This window comes from Lipotes vexillifer, unplaced genomic scaffold (genome assembly GCF_000442215.2).
Source record: "Lipotes vexillifer unplaced genomic scaffold, Lipotes_vexillifer_v1.1 scaffold364, whole genome shotgun sequence".
Classification (NCBI taxonomy): domain Eukaryota; kingdom Metazoa; phylum Chordata; class Mammalia; order Artiodactyla; family Lipotidae; genus Lipotes; species Lipotes vexillifer.
The window spans coordinates 634927-652898 of record NW_006793912.1 but is presented as its reverse complement, the minus strand read 5'-3'; positions in this window follow the sequence as shown (position 1 = coordinate 652898).

The window sequence follows — 17972 nt, the reverse complement described above, 5'->3', positions numbered from 1 at the left end:
AAAAAAAAAAAAAAAAAAAAAAAAATTGTTCAGCAGTAAACCCTTGGCAATGGTAACAGAAGGACCACTGAATAATAATAGAATATAGGCCAAATTAGAAAAACATTTCTCTAAGCCATATTTGTCAAATGCTTTGAAGAGAGTAGCTTAGAAGTTGATATAAGAACCCAACTCCATAGCGATTGTTATTGCTATGGCATTGTGCTTTAGTGAATTTTTCAGTTAATATTTTAACTCTCATTCCTTAATATGGGTCTGCCTTTTTCAGTTAATGGATTTATTTTTAAGTTTAATGGGACAAAACTAAAGAACTCCACAGTCTTAGCTTCTCTCTTGGGGCAAAGCAGTGGCTCCCAATCGACTTCTCTTGCTATAGTTTCCCTCTTTCAAACCCATCATCCACATTAACATCAGAGAGAATGTTTGAGAATACAAACCCTTTAATGTCACTTTTCTGCTTACACAGCTCCAGTAGTGTTGCATCACTTTCTGGAGAGTTTAAATTCTTTCTTTTAACACTCACGGTCCTTTAGGACTTCTTGAGTCTCAGCTTCCTTTGCTACCCCACGCCCATCAGCATTCCAGCCACATCAAGCAGCTGTCGTTCCCCAAACATGCAGTGCTTTATGATGCCTTGTGTCTTTGCACCTGCTGACTCTCCGACTGCAATGCTCTCCTTCTCCTTTGTTCACTTGGCTATGAGCCTTTCTCATCCTTGAGGCTTCAGCTCCACTGCCACCTCGCCACCTTGGCAAGTCCTCTTCCCTTCCTCCCTTCTAGTGAGTTGCTCCCATGGAACCCTTTGTATGTCTTGATCATGGAATTTCTCACAGGACGTTTTCATCCAGACCAGCCTTGTGTGTGTACAGCTGTATGGTTACACACAACCCTGCTCTCTGGAGGGCCCTGTACTTTACCTAATGTTCTGGTACCACCATTTTGAAATTCCTAATAATTTCATCTGTGAATTTGTGTTTCGAAGTGAAGTCTCCTGGGACAATGGAACATACCCCTGAGCAGAGGAGATCCATGCAGTATCTGTGTCAGCCATTCCTTAAACTGCCCCATTCACATAAAACATTTGCAGTGCTTTACATCTACTGCTGAGTAAGCGGTGGTATTTACAAGCCCAAGAGGGCATGCTTTCTAGAACTCGCTTTGAAGACAGGAAAAAGGCAGTGATGTTCGAAGAAAGAAGAATGAGCAAGGAATCCTATCAACCTTTCCTACGTTTATCACTTCCCTGTGTTAGCCAACCACTTCTAATGAAAATGATAGCATGGGAGAAAGGGAAAGGCAGGGCAACCCATAGTTCCTTCTCTTTCAGCCCTTCCTTATTCACCAGGAAGCTAAAGGTAGAGAGCACATGCATATCAAGAAGCTTTACATTTTAGTGCTGATGGTACTTTTATGCTGATTTTTGAATAAGAGGTTTCATACTTTCATTTTTCAGTTGACCCTGCAAATTATATAGCTGACCCAATTATAATCTCTGCTTTCCTTGTCTGTGTACCATATTAGATTAGGGGTTTCTTGAAGGCAGGGAAAATGTTTTTCACCTTGGTATCCTTAGTGCTTACATAAAGCTGGCTCTCAAAAGATGAATTTCAAAAGGCAATTGCAGCTAATTTTAATGTTTCCAGAAAGGGGAGACAGCATAAGCAGCTCTTTTTCCTGCTTAGAATGTGCACCTAACAAAGTATACTTTGTCTTGAATGTGCCAATATGGAGTAGGGAGAATAAAACCAAATCCCCAATCAGTTGGTGCTGGTTTTGAACACCTGCTTTGTCTGTGTTAGGTGTGTTAGGGAGAGTCACATATCCAGGAGTCATTCATGAGGTCTGGCTGCTTATGCCCAGAAATGGATAAATGGTGCAGGTGGCTAATGCTCACAGGAGACATTTACATTGTGGCATCAGAGGGGCTGGGAGATATGCCTCAGATGCCATGCCAAACTGGATGTTTATATAGATGAATAAAAGCACGATTCCTACATGGGCAACTCAAGGTGAGGTAGAAGGGTCCTAATACATGGACTGAGCTCAGCCACAAGGCCAGGCTGTGGCCTGGGTCCCTAGATTCCTATCAAACAGGTATTGTCTGGAGAGTTTGTGTGCATGGACCTGGGCCCTGGTCACTAGGGAAACTGGGAGTCAGCAGCAGAATTCCAAGCCCCAGGGAAGGACAACGCAAAGGACAAGGCAGGACCCCAGTCTTGGAAGACCGTGGAGTCAAGGAAGGTTCCCAGAACAAGACCTCAGAAAGGACCAGAGCAGGAGACTGACCCACACCCAAGGCCAAGGATGGAATGGGTAACCAACAAGCAGGGACCCTGGTGGGTTAGGACACTTAGTTGGGGAGTGACACAGAACCTGTGGGCATCGGTGAGTCCAGCTAAGAAGGTGACCTAGAAGCCAAAGAAATTATTTCAAGGAATGGAGAGAAGACTGCAGGGAAGATACACAAAACTTAGATAGGAAACGTGTAATTTTGTTGAAGAAATAAGACAAATACATTGGAAACAAAATAGAATTGAACTCAGCATAACATATTAGAGCCCAAAAATGGAGCTCACTTTTTAAGTAGTATGGAAGTCAAAGTGGGTTGGAGAAGTGAGTGAAGGCTTGCTAGAGGAGGTGGCATGAGATTTGAATATTCAAGGAGGAGAGACTCAGTCCAGGCAGGAAGACTATAATGAACCCAGAGGAAGCTGCAAATGGGGGTGATCTCCATAAAGGGTCTGTGCCTGGGAGTACGGAATACAGGGGAGAGCAGTGTGTAGGCTGTGTGATGCTCCCCCACATATGGCCGTGTCCTAAGCCTCAGAACCTGTGAATGTTAACTTATATGGCAAAGGGAACAGCAGATGGGATCAAATTATGAGGTGGTACGATTATCTGTGTGAGCTGAGGGCAATCATAGCACCCCTTATAAGAGGGACACAGGCCAAGTCAGCGTCAGAAGAGACAGAAGCAGAGATTGTAGTGATGTGCTTTGAAGATGGAGGAAGCAACTTCAAACCAAGGAATACAGGTGGCCACTGAAAGCTGAAAAGTGCAAGGAAACAGATTTCCCCCTCACAGCCTCCAGAGGGAACCCACCCGCCCCCGGCGGCACCATGTTGACTTTAGCACAGTCAGACTGATTTTTTACTTCCGACCTCCAAACTGAAAGAGAATATATTTGTTGTTTTAATCCACTGAGAGTGCGGTAATCTGTTACAGCAGCAACTGGAAACTCATAGAGGCACTAAGGATCATGGACCAAGCTGCAGAGAGCTTTGTGATAGCAGCGGCTGTGCCAGTAAAAACCAAAGGCAGCCAAGTGCATATGATGGAACTTTGCTGAGAGCTGCTTCCCTCCCCTCAGTGATCCGCACAGATCACAGCGGGGGGCTTCAGCCTCAGCCCAGTCAGCCCACAGCACAGCAGCAGGAACCCGCAGGTGCCGACAGGTTTGGTATGGGGTCGGGGTGCCAGCAGGTTGTTTCGGGGTGAGCTCTCTCTTCCCGGCTTGCAGACAGCTGCCTTGTCACTGTGGCCTCACGTGGCTTTTCCTCTTTGTGTGTGTGGAGAGAGACGCCTCTGGCATCTCTTCTTTATGGACACCAGTCCTATCAGATCCAGACCCCACCCTTACGATCTCACTGAGCTTTAAATCCTCCTTAAAGAGGCTGTCTCCAAATATAGGCACATTGGGGGGTTAGAGCTTCAATAGGTGAATTTGCGGGGAGGGGGACACACAATTCAGTCCACCTCAGATGGTGACAATCAGGGTAGCACCATCTTTTACTTTTAGGGTCTGGGACCTCATAGTTGTTATTGTGATGAAGACCATATCAGGAAGCATTATGAAAAATACTTTGAGAACACCTTTTAATATTCATGCATTCTTCCCTAATGCCACATTCTGCCCAAGAATTCACCCATCTGGCCTAAGAAAAAGAGACCACAATGCATCCTGTCACCTTTTCCTCATCACCTTTGTGGAATGCTAATTACAGCAAGTACAATAGGAGAAATATTATCTTTTTGTAAAAACCATACAGTTGAGGGCCGGCTGTCAGGATATAATTATACAAACAGGAACTGGTCTCAAGCAGGACATGATGGTTACCATCCCAGCTACATAAAGTGCCGAGGGAGCTCCTCTAATTACCACCGACTGGAGGTTTAGTCTTATATCTCTTTCAAATAACGTCAGCAGCAGCAGTGACAGGCTGCACCTTCCAACATCACACTCCTTCATTAGTTTGCTCTGACTCACCCTCCTCACATCCTACCACCCAATAAACCTTCCATGGAGCGATTTATCTTTCCAAGTACTGGATAGCACTTAAGCCACTGCCTTTTTCTTTCCTTATTTCCTACCCAATAATTATCAAGTGTCTCCTCTGTGCAAGGACATTCATATGTGCTATTTTGTTCAGCTTCACTGTAACCCAACTAAGTAGACATCATCCCTCTATAAATGAGTAAAGTGGGCATCCAGAGGGATGGAAGGGGAAGGGGAGAGGGAGAGAGGGCTGGCGGAAAGAGGAGAGGGGAGAAATCTGTAGGAGGGGTAGCAGCAGCACAGTCAGCTGAGCTTCATCTCTGCCATCCCTCAGAGTCAATATGGTCCTTGACATTCCCCAGAGATGTTAAGCCCAGAGACTGATTTTATGGGAATTAATTGTAATAGGAGCTTATACAACCTGCTTGATGAGAAATGGTTAGACTAGCTGTCCAGACACAGCAACACTGTAGTGCAATTCTATAAATAAGCTCTGGTTTCTATGCCTAATGAGAGCTTACAGTCGGCCTAAAGGCAAATCTACACTGTCTTTGCTTTAGATTTCCTTTGTCCCAAATGCATTAGAAGATACTTTTTTTTTTTTCCTTTCTCCCATACACTTCTCTCCATCCAAGTTGAGAAACGTCTTTAAATCTGCCCACGGGCCAGCCAGTTCCGTATACCCAGCCGCCATCATGTTCAGGACCAAAAAGGACAGTCATGTCCCATCCATGCCACCACTGGGGGAAACAAGCCCCTCCTCCAGCTGCCCTTTCTCTAGTACTACAGCCTTGATCTTTCAGAAGACAGGTCATGGCCTGGCTCTACTTACTTTCTTTCTCTCTGTGTCCTCTGAGTTGGGCCACGTGGGCTTGGTGCCACAGAACAAGCCACTAAATACTGTCCCGCTTCTATTTTTCTATGAGAAAAAGTGATGGTGATCATTGTTATGGACTGAATGTTTCTGTCCTCCCAAAACTCGTATGTTGAAAACCTACCCTGTGATGGTATTAGGAGGTGATGGTATTCTGAGGTGGGGCTTTGGGAAGGTAATTAGGGTTAGATGAGGTCATGAGGGTATAGTATCACAAATGGGGTTAGTGTCCCTATATGAGTTATGAGACAGCTGCTTTCCCTCTCTGTTCTGTGCCACGTGAGGATACAATGATAAGTTGACTGTGACCCAGAAGAGGGCTCTCACCAGAACCTGATCATGCTGGCACCCTGGTCTTGGACTTCTAGCCTGTAGTACTGTGGGAAATAAATGTCTAGTGTTTACAAGCTACCTAATCTATGGTGTTTTTGCTATAGCATCCTGAGAAGACCAAGCAATCACTGATACACAACTTTTGTGAGACTTTTAGAGGTATGGTTGTGTTTATAGAAGATCTTTAAGTCATCAGACAAGTATCCAGTGTAAAAACAATGATTTGACCAGGGCCTATCTTAATTTAGGGCATTGAAGAGAAGGGGAATCTGGTGGTTAGGGTCCCAATCTGTCCTCAGGCTGATTGCGTTTATTCCTGTCCCCAGTGCTCAAAAAAGTGCAAGTGGTATGATTTCCAGTCTCTAAACTCAGGGATTAAAAAAATATCTATTTCTATTCATTTATTTTCTATAACTCAAATGAAATATAAATTTAAGCAAACACCTAACCAAACTGTCAGGAAATTCACCTCAGGTAATATTGGGACTGGCTCCCTCTTCAGGTCTGGTAAGAATCTGGAAGCTTACCGGGTATCCAGAAAACATCTCTATTTTCTATCTGCCTTTCTGGGGTCTTCATTCTTCAAACCATCATGGATGCCATGACATCTATATTGCTTAAACCCACAGTGGTCCCTCCAAGTCCTAAAACTTGAACTCAGGTCACATGGGAGGTACAGAAATGTTTGCAGAGGCTGGAAATCCCCCCTCCCAAGGCACCCCATCATCATCTCTGATGTATTGCCACCACTTGGGCACAGAGGCGGGTGCAGGTATACCCCCTGCCCTCAGACCTCTCTCCCTTTCTCACCAGAGAGAAAACTCTTTTCTTTCCTTTCTCGTTCTCTCCTTTCTCTCAAAGAGCTTATTCAATTCCTGTATTTCCCCTTCCCCTCTACCCCAAACATTCTGCATTATTGCTTCATTGGGCTTAGGTCTAAAAGAAACCCAAAGGTCATTGACTTCAGACTACAAGTTTGAAGTGATTCATATTATATCTTCTGGATGTAGTGGCTAAAGAGCTCTGGGTTTGTGAGTGTGCTTGCAGAGGTTTAATTAGGTTTAATACAACAAAGACATTATTGAAGCCGTATCTGCTCTCCGCAACCCTGCCAAAAAAATAATGACGTACCTGATGGGCAAGGGTGGAATGCACTGGTCCTATCAACCAATGTGCCTTTCGGTTTTATTCCCTCCCTTTCTGGATACCTGCCATATACACTGCCTAATACAGAAAGGTCTCTCACATACATGTTTTACCCCGTGGTCCTCCTACCCTGATGAGACTTATATGAGCCATGAGTGGAACCTAACCCAAGGCCAGCCATTCTCTGATATGGCCTCAAGAAAGTGCTCTGACCATTAAGGGCACCCTGAATGGATGATGGTCGACCAGGCATGGTTCCTCTGCCTTACCAAATTTGAGTTCAGAGACAGAGAGAAAATCGTTGATAACGGGGAGAATGGCAGAAGAAGGGCTGGAAGGCGACATGACAGGAATGGAGAAAGAACAGTAGATCTGTGGTGCTGACCTAGTGACAGGACACCTGGGGGCTAGAACTGTGTTCTCACCTAAAAGATCTTCCAGCTCCTATTTTTCTGAACAGCCTGGCTACATGTGGTTCCTCTTTTCCTTCCTTCTCCGCATATCCCTTCCACACACTCTGACCCTCTGACTAAACCCGAGCTTCTCTCTGGTCCTTGCAACCTAAAAGAGGCTCACTCACATTTATTTAAAGTAAAACTCCCAAGGCTTAAGTATTAGGGCGCTCAAAGAGCAGTAAACAATGAGTCACTGATTAATAACCATCTCAAAGGGCAGCAAATAACAGGTGATTTTTATTCTGAAGTTTGAAGATTAAGAAGCCCTAGAGGGCTTCCCTGGTGGCGCAGTGGTTGAGAGACCGCCTGCCGATGCAGGGGACACGGGTTCGTGCCCGGGCCTGGGAGGATCCCACGTGCCACGGAGCGGCTGGGCCCGTGAGCCATGGCCGCTGAGCCTGCGCGTCCGGAGCCCGTGCTCCGAAAAAAGAGATATTAAAATGATATTAAAAGTCCTAGAGAAATAGTCGCTGATGAAAACATCTCAAAACCTATTAAACCTCTCCCCCTGCTCCTACTCCCCTGGAGTTTTCCTCCTTCTCTCTCTGTGTTCCTCTGCTTTCCTTATATTTTCTTTCCCTGCTTCCTGTCTCCCTTCTACCGTTTATCTTCCTTGGTTTCTCTCTGCGTCTTCCCATTCCCTTCCTCTCTGGTCTCTCCCTTCCGTGTGCATGTCTCTCCCCCTACCCGCTTCAATACCTCTCATTCCCTTACTCTTCCCTTTACCCTCTTCCTTCTCTGGTTGCCTTTCCCTCCATCACTTTCCTTACTACCACTCTTTAAAGACTGCAAATGGAAAGGAAATATATTTATTGGGATTTCTTGTGCTTATTGCATTTTGTGTTCTGTTATCTTTATTTAATTGCAGATGAGTTGAGCATTTTATTTTTGATTAATTTAGAGAAATACCGAAACAATCTACTTTTGCATGTGTCCCTCAGACTGTGTTCTCCAGTATTGTGGGGCCTTGGCAGAAAAAAAAGGCTCTCCAAGCCCGGGACTTTGCATAGAAGTTTACCAGGGAAATGATAGATTCTCTCATCAGTTTCTATTTGAAAGACTTTAAAAACAACAAGGACAACAACAGCTCCCTGGTGTTCAAGTTGAAAAGAGAAGAGAAAGATGCAATCAATTTTACTAAATTAGATTATTAATCCAGAAGGTAGAGAACCCTTAGTACAGTGAAAATAGCAATTTTAGCTTTATTGTATAGACATGAACTCTCTTGGTGTTACCCTGGAGCTGATATTAATCTTCCTACTAGATTAGTCTTTTAATCTTTCCGTGTTGCACATTTCCTTTGTGAATCTGAAAGTTGCAGAATACATCCTACTCTTCATAGGCTCAGGCCAAAGCCCTAATCATAATTCTTACCATCCTGTCGAATGATGATGATTCCTGGTGACAGTAATGTCACCAGAGAAGGTTATCCAGTGTTTGTTAAGCGTGATAATGTTAATTGCTCTTGTTTGTATCCAAGAGCATCGTCACCTGCCACCTAGCGTCTTAATAAAAAAACTGCAGTATATGATGCATTCAGCCAAGGTTCTCCCTTAAACTCCCCACTGGACTCCCCAGGGTTTAGCTTCAAACACTTCTGGATGGCAGGCAGCTCACTCTGTGAGAGGCTACTAGACCTGACTTCTCCACTCTGAACAGCAGAATCCCACCTGTCACAGTCAGATAGGGTCCCTGTGGGCTATATGAGAGAATATCCAAAGGCGTGTTCTGACTCAGAACTTCATGGGAGAGTCGGGGATGGCTGAGAATGGCTGAAACATACCATGGCATGAAAAGTATTCAAAGTACATACAGTTCATGTAATACTGTTACTGCAACAATAATTGAATGTAACCATTACAATGATATTTTGCTTTAACATTTCACAAATATTTAAGTATTTACTACAAGCTGGGCACTGGGAACAAGGCAGGGAGTGTCAGACAAGGATCCTGCCCTTGTAAAGCTTATGTTCTATGGAGGAAGATGGGTAACAAACAAACAAGATAAGTCCATATTAGGATATATATATAAGGGAAATAAACAGGGTCACCAATTAAACTTACTGGACAGCTTTGTTTAAGGTGGTCAGGGAAAACCGACCCCAGAAAGTGGCATTTGAATGAGGCTCACATACTGAGAATATGCCAAGTGTAAAAGTGGCTGGGGAAAGTCGTTCCAGGCAGAGGGATCAGCAAGTACAAAGGCCTGGAAGAAGAAAGGGGCCTGGCGTGTCCAAGGGCCAGAGAAAAGGACAATGTAGATGAAGTGTGATGACTGAAATAGAGGGATGTTTGCTCTCTAAACATTTTGCCAATTCAGGACAGGAAAAGAAGTAAAATTGCCCTCTGAGATTTAAATTTTGAAATCAGTACATGATGGATTATATATTTATTGGGACACTTTTTGTTTCCAAGAGACAGAAATCTGAATCAAACCAAATTAAGAGAAAACAAAGTTGGTGGGGGAGGGTTTTACTGGCCTATGTAATCAGAAAGGACACAGGTGAAAGGGGGTGCTGGAACCATGGAGTCTATGTCACCAGCTTCTCTTTCTCTGCTTCTATTTGCATGATGGTTTCAGTCTCTCCTACCGCTAGGCTAGAACCATGGATGCTGGCAGCTCTGAGCTTACATACAGAATCCTAATCAAGCAACAAACATTGCTTCTTTCCTCCCAACTCAATTTGAAAAACTCAGGGAAGGACTCTGATTACCCTGACTTTGTACTCACTCCTTGAACCAATCCCTATGGCTAGGGAAGTGAGGAACTATAGCCCAGATAGCCGGTGTCCTGTGCCCATCCCTGTGACCAGTTACTACAAATGGAGAGGGAGTATGTGGTAACACGGATATAGCCCCTGGGATATCAATATCACTCTAATTTATCTATCAGAAGTGAGTGAGTGTTGAATCAGCCACTGTCTCTGAGTGAGTCCCTCTGTGGCCCATCCCCTTTTAATTCAACATGATCACTGAGTTTCTGATGTTAATTTGAAGTATATCCTCACTGAAGGACTTAAGAACCTTTAACATAGCCGGGAATAGTCTTAGTTCTTTTCTCCATGAGATTTGTTCTTCTTTCATGATCCAGGTTCTGTTGATGTACCTCTGTGTCCCACACCAGTTCAGTTGGGATTTTGCTTCCTTTTAATATCCTTAACAAGCATATCTAAGTCTCTGCATCAACTGTTGCTGTTAGCTCACATGGAATTTGGTATCCTTTTTGCTAAAAAGACTTTACTTCTCTCTAAAGGGTTCTACAAAATGCTCTCCGGCTAGCTACTGGTTGTGGGAAAATAACTTCTCCTTCGATTTGTATGACACTGCAGTTCAGGTGTGTGTGTGTGTGTGTGTGTGTGTGTGTGTGTGTGTGTGTGTGTGTCCCTCTGGCTAGCTGCCTTGTCTTCAGCATGATCAGCAACCCACTTTTCGGAGAAAGTTCTATATCCCATTGTTTTTGGCATAAAAAGTAACGTTTAACCACTGGAAATGGGTCCAATCTTGGACAAAATTATGAATGACAATAAAGATTGAATGCAAAATATTAAACACCATTCTAGACTGCATAGCGTTTCTTTTATTTTCCCTGTGTATTCACTCACTGACTAATGTTTATTGAGCATTTTTTGTAGGGGGCTGCATTGGGTCTTTGTTGCTGTGCAAGGGCTTTCTCTAGCTGTGGCGAGCTGGGGCTCCTCTTTGTTGCGGTGCATGGGCTTCTCATTTGCAGTGGCTTTTCTTGCTGTGTAGCACAGGCTCTAGGTGTGCAGGCTTCAGTAGTTGTGACGTGCAGGCTCAGTAGTTGCAGCTCACGGCTGTAGAGTGCAGGCTCAGTAGTTGTGGTGCACGGGCTTAGTTGTTCTGCGACATGTGGGATCTTCCCGGATCGGGACTCGAACCTGTGTACCCTGCATTGGCAGGCGGATTCTCAACCACTGCGCCACCAGGGAAGCCCCAGGGCAGTATCATTTTACAAACTATATATATGCATGTATATGTGTTTGTATATGTCTGTAATGATCTGTAATGGAGTCACACAGATACCCATAAAGCAGTGGTTCTCAATCCTGACAGCACATCTGAATCATCTGGGGAGCTTTTAAAAAACAATACCACCCTTGACCCCACCTGAGATTCTGATTTAATGGATCTGGGGCCCCAGCATCAGTATGATCCTAATAGGCAACCAACTGCCCCAAGGAGAGTGGTACAGAGAATTGAGGAAGAGCTTTGGAGTTAGATAAACCTGAATTTGCACCCTATTTCACTATCTATTGGCTTTGTCTATTATTTAACTTCTCTGTGCCTTCATTTTTCATCTGTACAATAAGAATAACACCTATTTCGTGGAGTTATCCTGAGGATTAGGGATAAGATGTGCCCAGTGCCCTGTGCAATAAATGTTGATGGAATGGCTGAGAACCAGGATGAGGGGCTAAGACAGAAGGAAGGGGCTGGAGGAAGAGAGAAGCCAGAGCAGAGAAGAGAGGCAGGAAAGGGCCCTACAGAGCAAACTGAGACCTGCCTCCACCTTTTAAAGATGTGTTTCCTGCTTCTCACATTTTTCTTGAAATCCAGCTAACAGCAAGAGGTTGGCTCAAAAAGAATGTGAAATTTCACCGTGAGGAAGCCCTACAGTGTGGAAAACCTTGATACTCCCAATCACCCTTCTCTTTTGTTTGACTTTGACTTGGGAATGCTTACAGCACCTGTGCACAACTTGAAACCTGTTTCTTGGGCTTTGATGCCAACATCACACCACCCTAGTGGTCCTCAAGATGCCAGCCCAGTAGCATCAGTATCATGTGGAAATTTATTAGAAATGTGAAACTTTGGGGCCCTTCCCCAGACCTACTGAATCAGAGAATGGGGAAGGGGCCTGGCAAACTGTTTTACAAGCTCCCCAGATGATTTCGATGCTAAAGTTTGAGACCCACTGTATTGAAGTATTATGACAGGTGCCCTCAGCAATAAAAACAGTTAGCAGTAAGTCAAAGCCACAGCACTTTTCATTTCATTCACTACCGTGTCCTGTTAAATAAACTCCTAAGTCTTGTCTTCTTGGCTCAGTAAATTTAATAAATGAGGGGATATCCAAATAATTTAATTTTCCTTCAGAAAGAAATACAAAATCATCTTTTAGACTTCAGTTGCTAAAGCCCTTAGACAAACTTACAATTACAAATTTCTAGTATATTTACCTGTGTATGAATGTGTGTTCTTTTGTATATTTAAATATGTATTTAATTATTTATTCACCTTTGCAAAGAGTTCCTTTCACAATCACTTTTCTAGATGTCACAGGTTACTCTACTGCTCTTCCCAATTAGGTGTGTTCTTCCAGTCAGGTTGGTCTGTCACTGGTGAGCCTAATTTCCAGCCACAATGCCCTTCACAGCACAAGGAGAGACCCCCAGTGCAGGATGTAAAAGTGTGGATTCTGGAATCAGCCAGGCATAGGTGTGATTATGTATATATTATCAGAGACATTAAACTTGTATTTTGGGGTAAATTACTTATCTCTGAGACCCTTATTTCCTTATCAATTGAAATGGGGTCAATAATAATACCTGTGCCTACCTTGTGGGGTTTTTGCAGAACATGTTAAATACTCAGTAAATGTTACCTGTTGGTATTGTGACTTCCAGAAGTCTCTTAATGATGATGTGAAGTAAGGAGACACAAGTGAATAATAGGATTTTTGTGGGATTTGTGATAAAGCATTGAAAGCAGTGCTTTTTGAAGCTTAGCATGTGTATGAATCACCCAGGGTTTCTGTTTAAAATGCAGACATTGGCTGATCCAGTATGTCTGAGGTGGGGGTCTGACATCCTGCATTTCCAACAAGCTCCCAGGGGAACACCGATGCTACTTGTCCCAGTTTAAAGCCCTGGGCTTATGCCCTGGAACGTGTTGGATACTCAATAAACATTAGCTATTGGTACTTGGGACTTCCAGAAGGCTTGTGCTTTTAATAACAATTTGAAATACTTGCAGGGACTTCCCTAGCAGTCCAGTGGTTAAGACTCCACTCTTCCACTGCAGGGGGCATGGGTTTGATCCCTGGTTGAGGAACTAAGATCCCATATGTCAGGTGGCGTGGCCAAAAGAAAAAACAAAATTGTATGAAATACTTGCAGAATTTTGAAGTGGGTAATAGGCATTATGTAAAATTTGTATCTTTCAAAACTAGGAGGAAATTACAAGATCTGGCTATTCTTAATTGCTTTATTTTGGTAAAAAAACAAAAGAAAGTGAGGTGAGGAGAATATTTTTCCTCTTTATAATGAGCTGCTTCCCACCCCAATCAGAGGACTTTTCCTCAGCTGCTTCCTCTTCCCCTCTACCTGAAATGCCCTCCCTTCTCTTTTTTCCCACTCAAATCCTAACCTGATCTCAACATCCAGCTCTTAGGAGAAATCAAGTTCTCAGCACATGAATGTTTTACCCTACAACTTTGCGTGGTGTGATTCCAAAATAATAATATTGGGTTGGCCAAAAAAATGCCTTCGATTTTTAAGTAAAAATCATAGACATATTTTTCATTTTCTCCAAGAACTTTATTGAACAATGTGTTCACCCTTTTGTTCCACTACCTTCTGCCATTTTTCAGGCAACGTCATAATTCCATCTTTCCAAAACTTTTTATCTTTTTGAGCAAAGAACTGTTCAAGGTGCCTTTTACAGTCTTCCAGGGAATTGAAATTTTTTCCCTTAAGAGAATTTTGTAAAGACCAAAATAAACAGAAATCCGAAGGTGCAGTGTCTGGTGAATATGGCAAATGAATCAGAACTTCCCAGCAAAGCTGTAACAGTTTTTGCCTGGTCATCAAAGAAACATGTGGTCTTGTGTTATCCTGATGGAAGATTACACGTTTTCTGTTGACTAATTCTGGATGCTTTTCGTCGAGTGTTGCTTTCAGTTGGTCTAATTGGGAGCAGTAATTGTTGGAATTAATGGTTTGATTTTCCGGAAGGAGCTCGTAATAGGGGACTCCCAATCCCACCATGTACACAACATCACCTTCTTTAGATGAAGGCCGGCCTTTGGTGTGGTTGGTGGTGGTTCATTTCGCTTGCCCCATGATCTCTTCCGTTCCCCATTATTGTACAATATCCACTTTTCATCGCCGGTCACAATTTGTTTTAAAAACAGAATGTTTTCATTACATTTAAGTAGAGCATCGCATGAGAAATTTGATCAAGAAGGTTTTTTCCGCCTAACTTATGTGGAACCCAAACATCAAAGCGGTGAACATAACCAAACTGGTGCAAATGATTTTCAATGCTTGATTTTGATATTTTGAGTATGTCGGCTCTCTCCCGCGTGATATAACGTTGACTGTTCTCAATGAATGTCTCGATTTGATCACTATCAACTTCAACTGGTCTGCCCAGCCGTGGAGCATCATCCAGCAAGATATCTCCAGCATGAAACTTTGCCAACCACTTTTGACACGTTCAATCAGTAACAGCACCTTCTCTATACACTGTACAAATCGTTTTTTGTGTTTTGGTTGCATTTTTACTTTTCTTGAAATAATAAAGCATATATACCAAACATGTTGCTTTTTTTTTCCATCTTCAATATTAAAATGGCTACAAAAATTTACCAATTTTGATGTCTTTTTTTTTTTTTTTTTTTTTTTTTTTTTTGCGGTACGCAGGCCTCTCACTGTTGTGGCCTCTCCCGTTGCGGAGCACAGGCTCCGGACGCGCAGGCTCAGCGGCCATGGCTCACGGGCCCAGCCACTCCGTGGCATGTGGGGTCCTACCGGACCAGGGCACGAACCCGTGTCCCCTGCATCGGCAGGCGGACTCTAAACCACTGCGCCACCAGCGAAGCCCCTGATGTCTTTTTTAAAATGCATGCTGATATGACAGCTGTCATGTACAATCTAACAAAATTGTTTCAAATGAAGTTAAAGACAGCTAAGTGCTACTAGAGTCATCTTACGGAAAAAACCGAATGAACCTTTTGGCCAACCCAATATCACATTTTAAGTAAAACCACAAGCACCAATATACTTGACAATCAATGCTGTCATTCATACCATTTGAAGAGACTATGGGTTTATGATGATGCTGACATCGCTTAGAACAGTTTGGAACTTGTTTTATTTTTTTCAAATTGTCTCTATTAGTATGCACTAGGCTGTGTTACATGGCAAAAATATTCTAATGTCTTATTAACTTAATACTATAAAAGTTTATTTCTCAGTCAAGCCATAGCCCAAAAGCAGGTCTGGGGCCTTCCCTGGAGACTTTCTGCTCCAGATACTGATTTAGGCGTTAAGGCTCCTTCCACTGTGAGTTTCTGGCGCCTTAGAATGCTTGGCTACAGGCTGAGGGAGAGGAACATGGGATAGTTGCACAGGAGGTCTATGATCAGGACCAGAAGGGCTCCCACAGTCCACTGGTCAAAACCCAGTCAGGTGGCCCCCAGCTAACTGCACGCAGGATCTGCCAAATCGCTGTGCCCAGATAAAGGAAACGGTATTGGTAAGCGTCTGCCAGGTTCTGCCACATAGCCAGTGTCATTTTACAAGCTGGGCTGGACGATCAGCTGCACTGTGTTAAAGAGCTTTCCAGCCAGTGTCTGAGACACAGTCACATGCAGCGATTAGTTATAGGTGTGTGGAGATACCGTACACTTCAGGTCTCAGGGTGGCTGCACAGAGATTGTGGCAGCAGAGGGAACTCCCAAGATCTCCACATCTGGTCATAAACAGCCTCATCCATTTTATCTAGTGTGCCAATGCAAATAGCATTTCATAGTTTTGAGGGGAAAAAAGGCACTACTATTTGGTCATACCTAGTTATTGACCAAAAGCCATTTTATCTGACTTAGCCACTCTTTTGGCTCTTCTCCAAAATCAAATTTATCCCCCAGATATCTTCCCAATTAGAGAAACTCAAGCTAAAGTGCTATATACCCTGAAAGTAGTTCTAAGAGGAGTTCCAAAAGTATTTTAATTGCTAGTGAAATCACCAGGATAAATGTCTCAAGTCATGAGGGGGCTACTTTGAATGGGGTAGCCTTCGTTTTTAATGTATGAAATAGTGTGTTTGCTAAAATAGCAGGTGTGCAGGTTGACTCCATCCTGCCTGGGATATTTCTCCTCTTCTATCTCCCCTCCCGCTTTCCCTCTCCCGTCCCCTCCCTTTCCCTTCCCCGCCCCCCTCCTCTCCCCACCTTTCTTTCTTTTTTTTTTTTTTTTTTCTTCTTTATTTCAGTGCATGTTACAGGCCAGCTGTTCTTCCCCTTGTAACCTCCCCGTAGTAAACAGCTTGCTGCTAGACCCCTGATAGGTGCCCAGAAAAAAGTTATTGGTTGATTAATTTGCTCTGTAGACATGTTCATAAACCAAAGTAGGCTTAAGAGATCTTTTAAGGTGAAAAATTTTTTAAAATTCCCTCCCAGATATAATTATTTAATCTCAGAATCATTTATTTGGAAGGATTTCAATCCTCTTTAATGATCATAGCCATATTTTAATATATGTCATTCATTTTATGTACATTATCTTTCTTTCTAAACTGTTTCAAACACAAAAATTCCAGAAAATATTATTTTTGAAGTATCACTGACCTTAAATTATTAAATGTTACAGATCTTATTCCAGTACGGATACAGTGTCCTTACTGGAATGCCATCATCTCTCCCTCACCAGACACAGCTACTATCCTAAATTTGGTGATTATTATTCACATACCTATGTTATTTCTTAGTGCATATGTACATATACAGAAATAATTTTAGTAATATTTTACATGTTAGAACATTTTATAAATGGTATTATTTTCTTCCCGTATCTGACAACTGCCTTTTTTTTTTTTTTTTTTTTTGCCTAACATTATGCTTCTGAGATATGTGGGTTTTTTATTTTTGGCTGTGTTGGGTCTTCTTTGCTGCACGCGGGCTTTCTCTAGTTGTGGCGAGTGGGGGCTACTCTTCGTTGCGGCGTGAGGGCTTCTCATTGTGGTGGCTTCTCTTGTTGCGGAGCATGGGCTCTAGGCACACAGGCTTCAATAGTTGTGGCGTGTGGGCTCAGTAGTTGTGGCTCATAGGCTATAGGGCACAGTCTCAGTAGTTGTGGCACACGGGCTTAGCTGCTCCGCAGCATGTGGGATCTTCCCGGGCCAGGGATTGAACCAGTGTCCTCTGCATTGGCAGGCAGATTCTTAACCACTGTGCCACCAGGGAAGTCCCTGTATGTGTTGTTATGTGCATCTCTAATCCATTTGTCTTAACTGCTGTGTAGTATTCAATAGCACACGAAAATGTATTCATCTATTCTACTGTTTAGTGTATTTCTAGGTTCTTCCCAATATTTTTGTTTTCACAAGAAAAGCTTCTGTAAAGTCCTTGTAAGTGCCTCCTTGGGTGTGTTTCCAGAACAAACCCATAGGAGTGGGATTGATGGCTTTACAGGGTTTTGCTATTAACTTTACAAGGTCATGCCAAATTGTCTTCCAGGCGTGCTGGGCTAGTTTTCACCCCACAGTCAAAGAGAATGCTTCTTCACTGGGTATCATCAGACTCAAGCTGGTGGTTGTAAGATAATTTTTTTGTTTTTAAATTTGCATTTTGCTGTTAAGTGCCAAGGCTGAGCACTTTGCCATATGTATAACATATGTGGTATTTTTGTGTGTGTGAAGGGCACATTCATGACTTTTGTCCATTTTTCCATTGGGTTATCTGTCTTTATTTTCTTCGTTTATAGGAGTACTTTATGTATTCTGATATGAATCCTTTGTCAATTATCTATTAAAATATCTTCCCCCAATCTGGGCTGGTCTTTTCACTTTGTTCATGGTGTCTTTTCTTGCACAGAATTTTAAAATTTTAACATAATCAAATTACCAAAATCTTTATAGTTTTG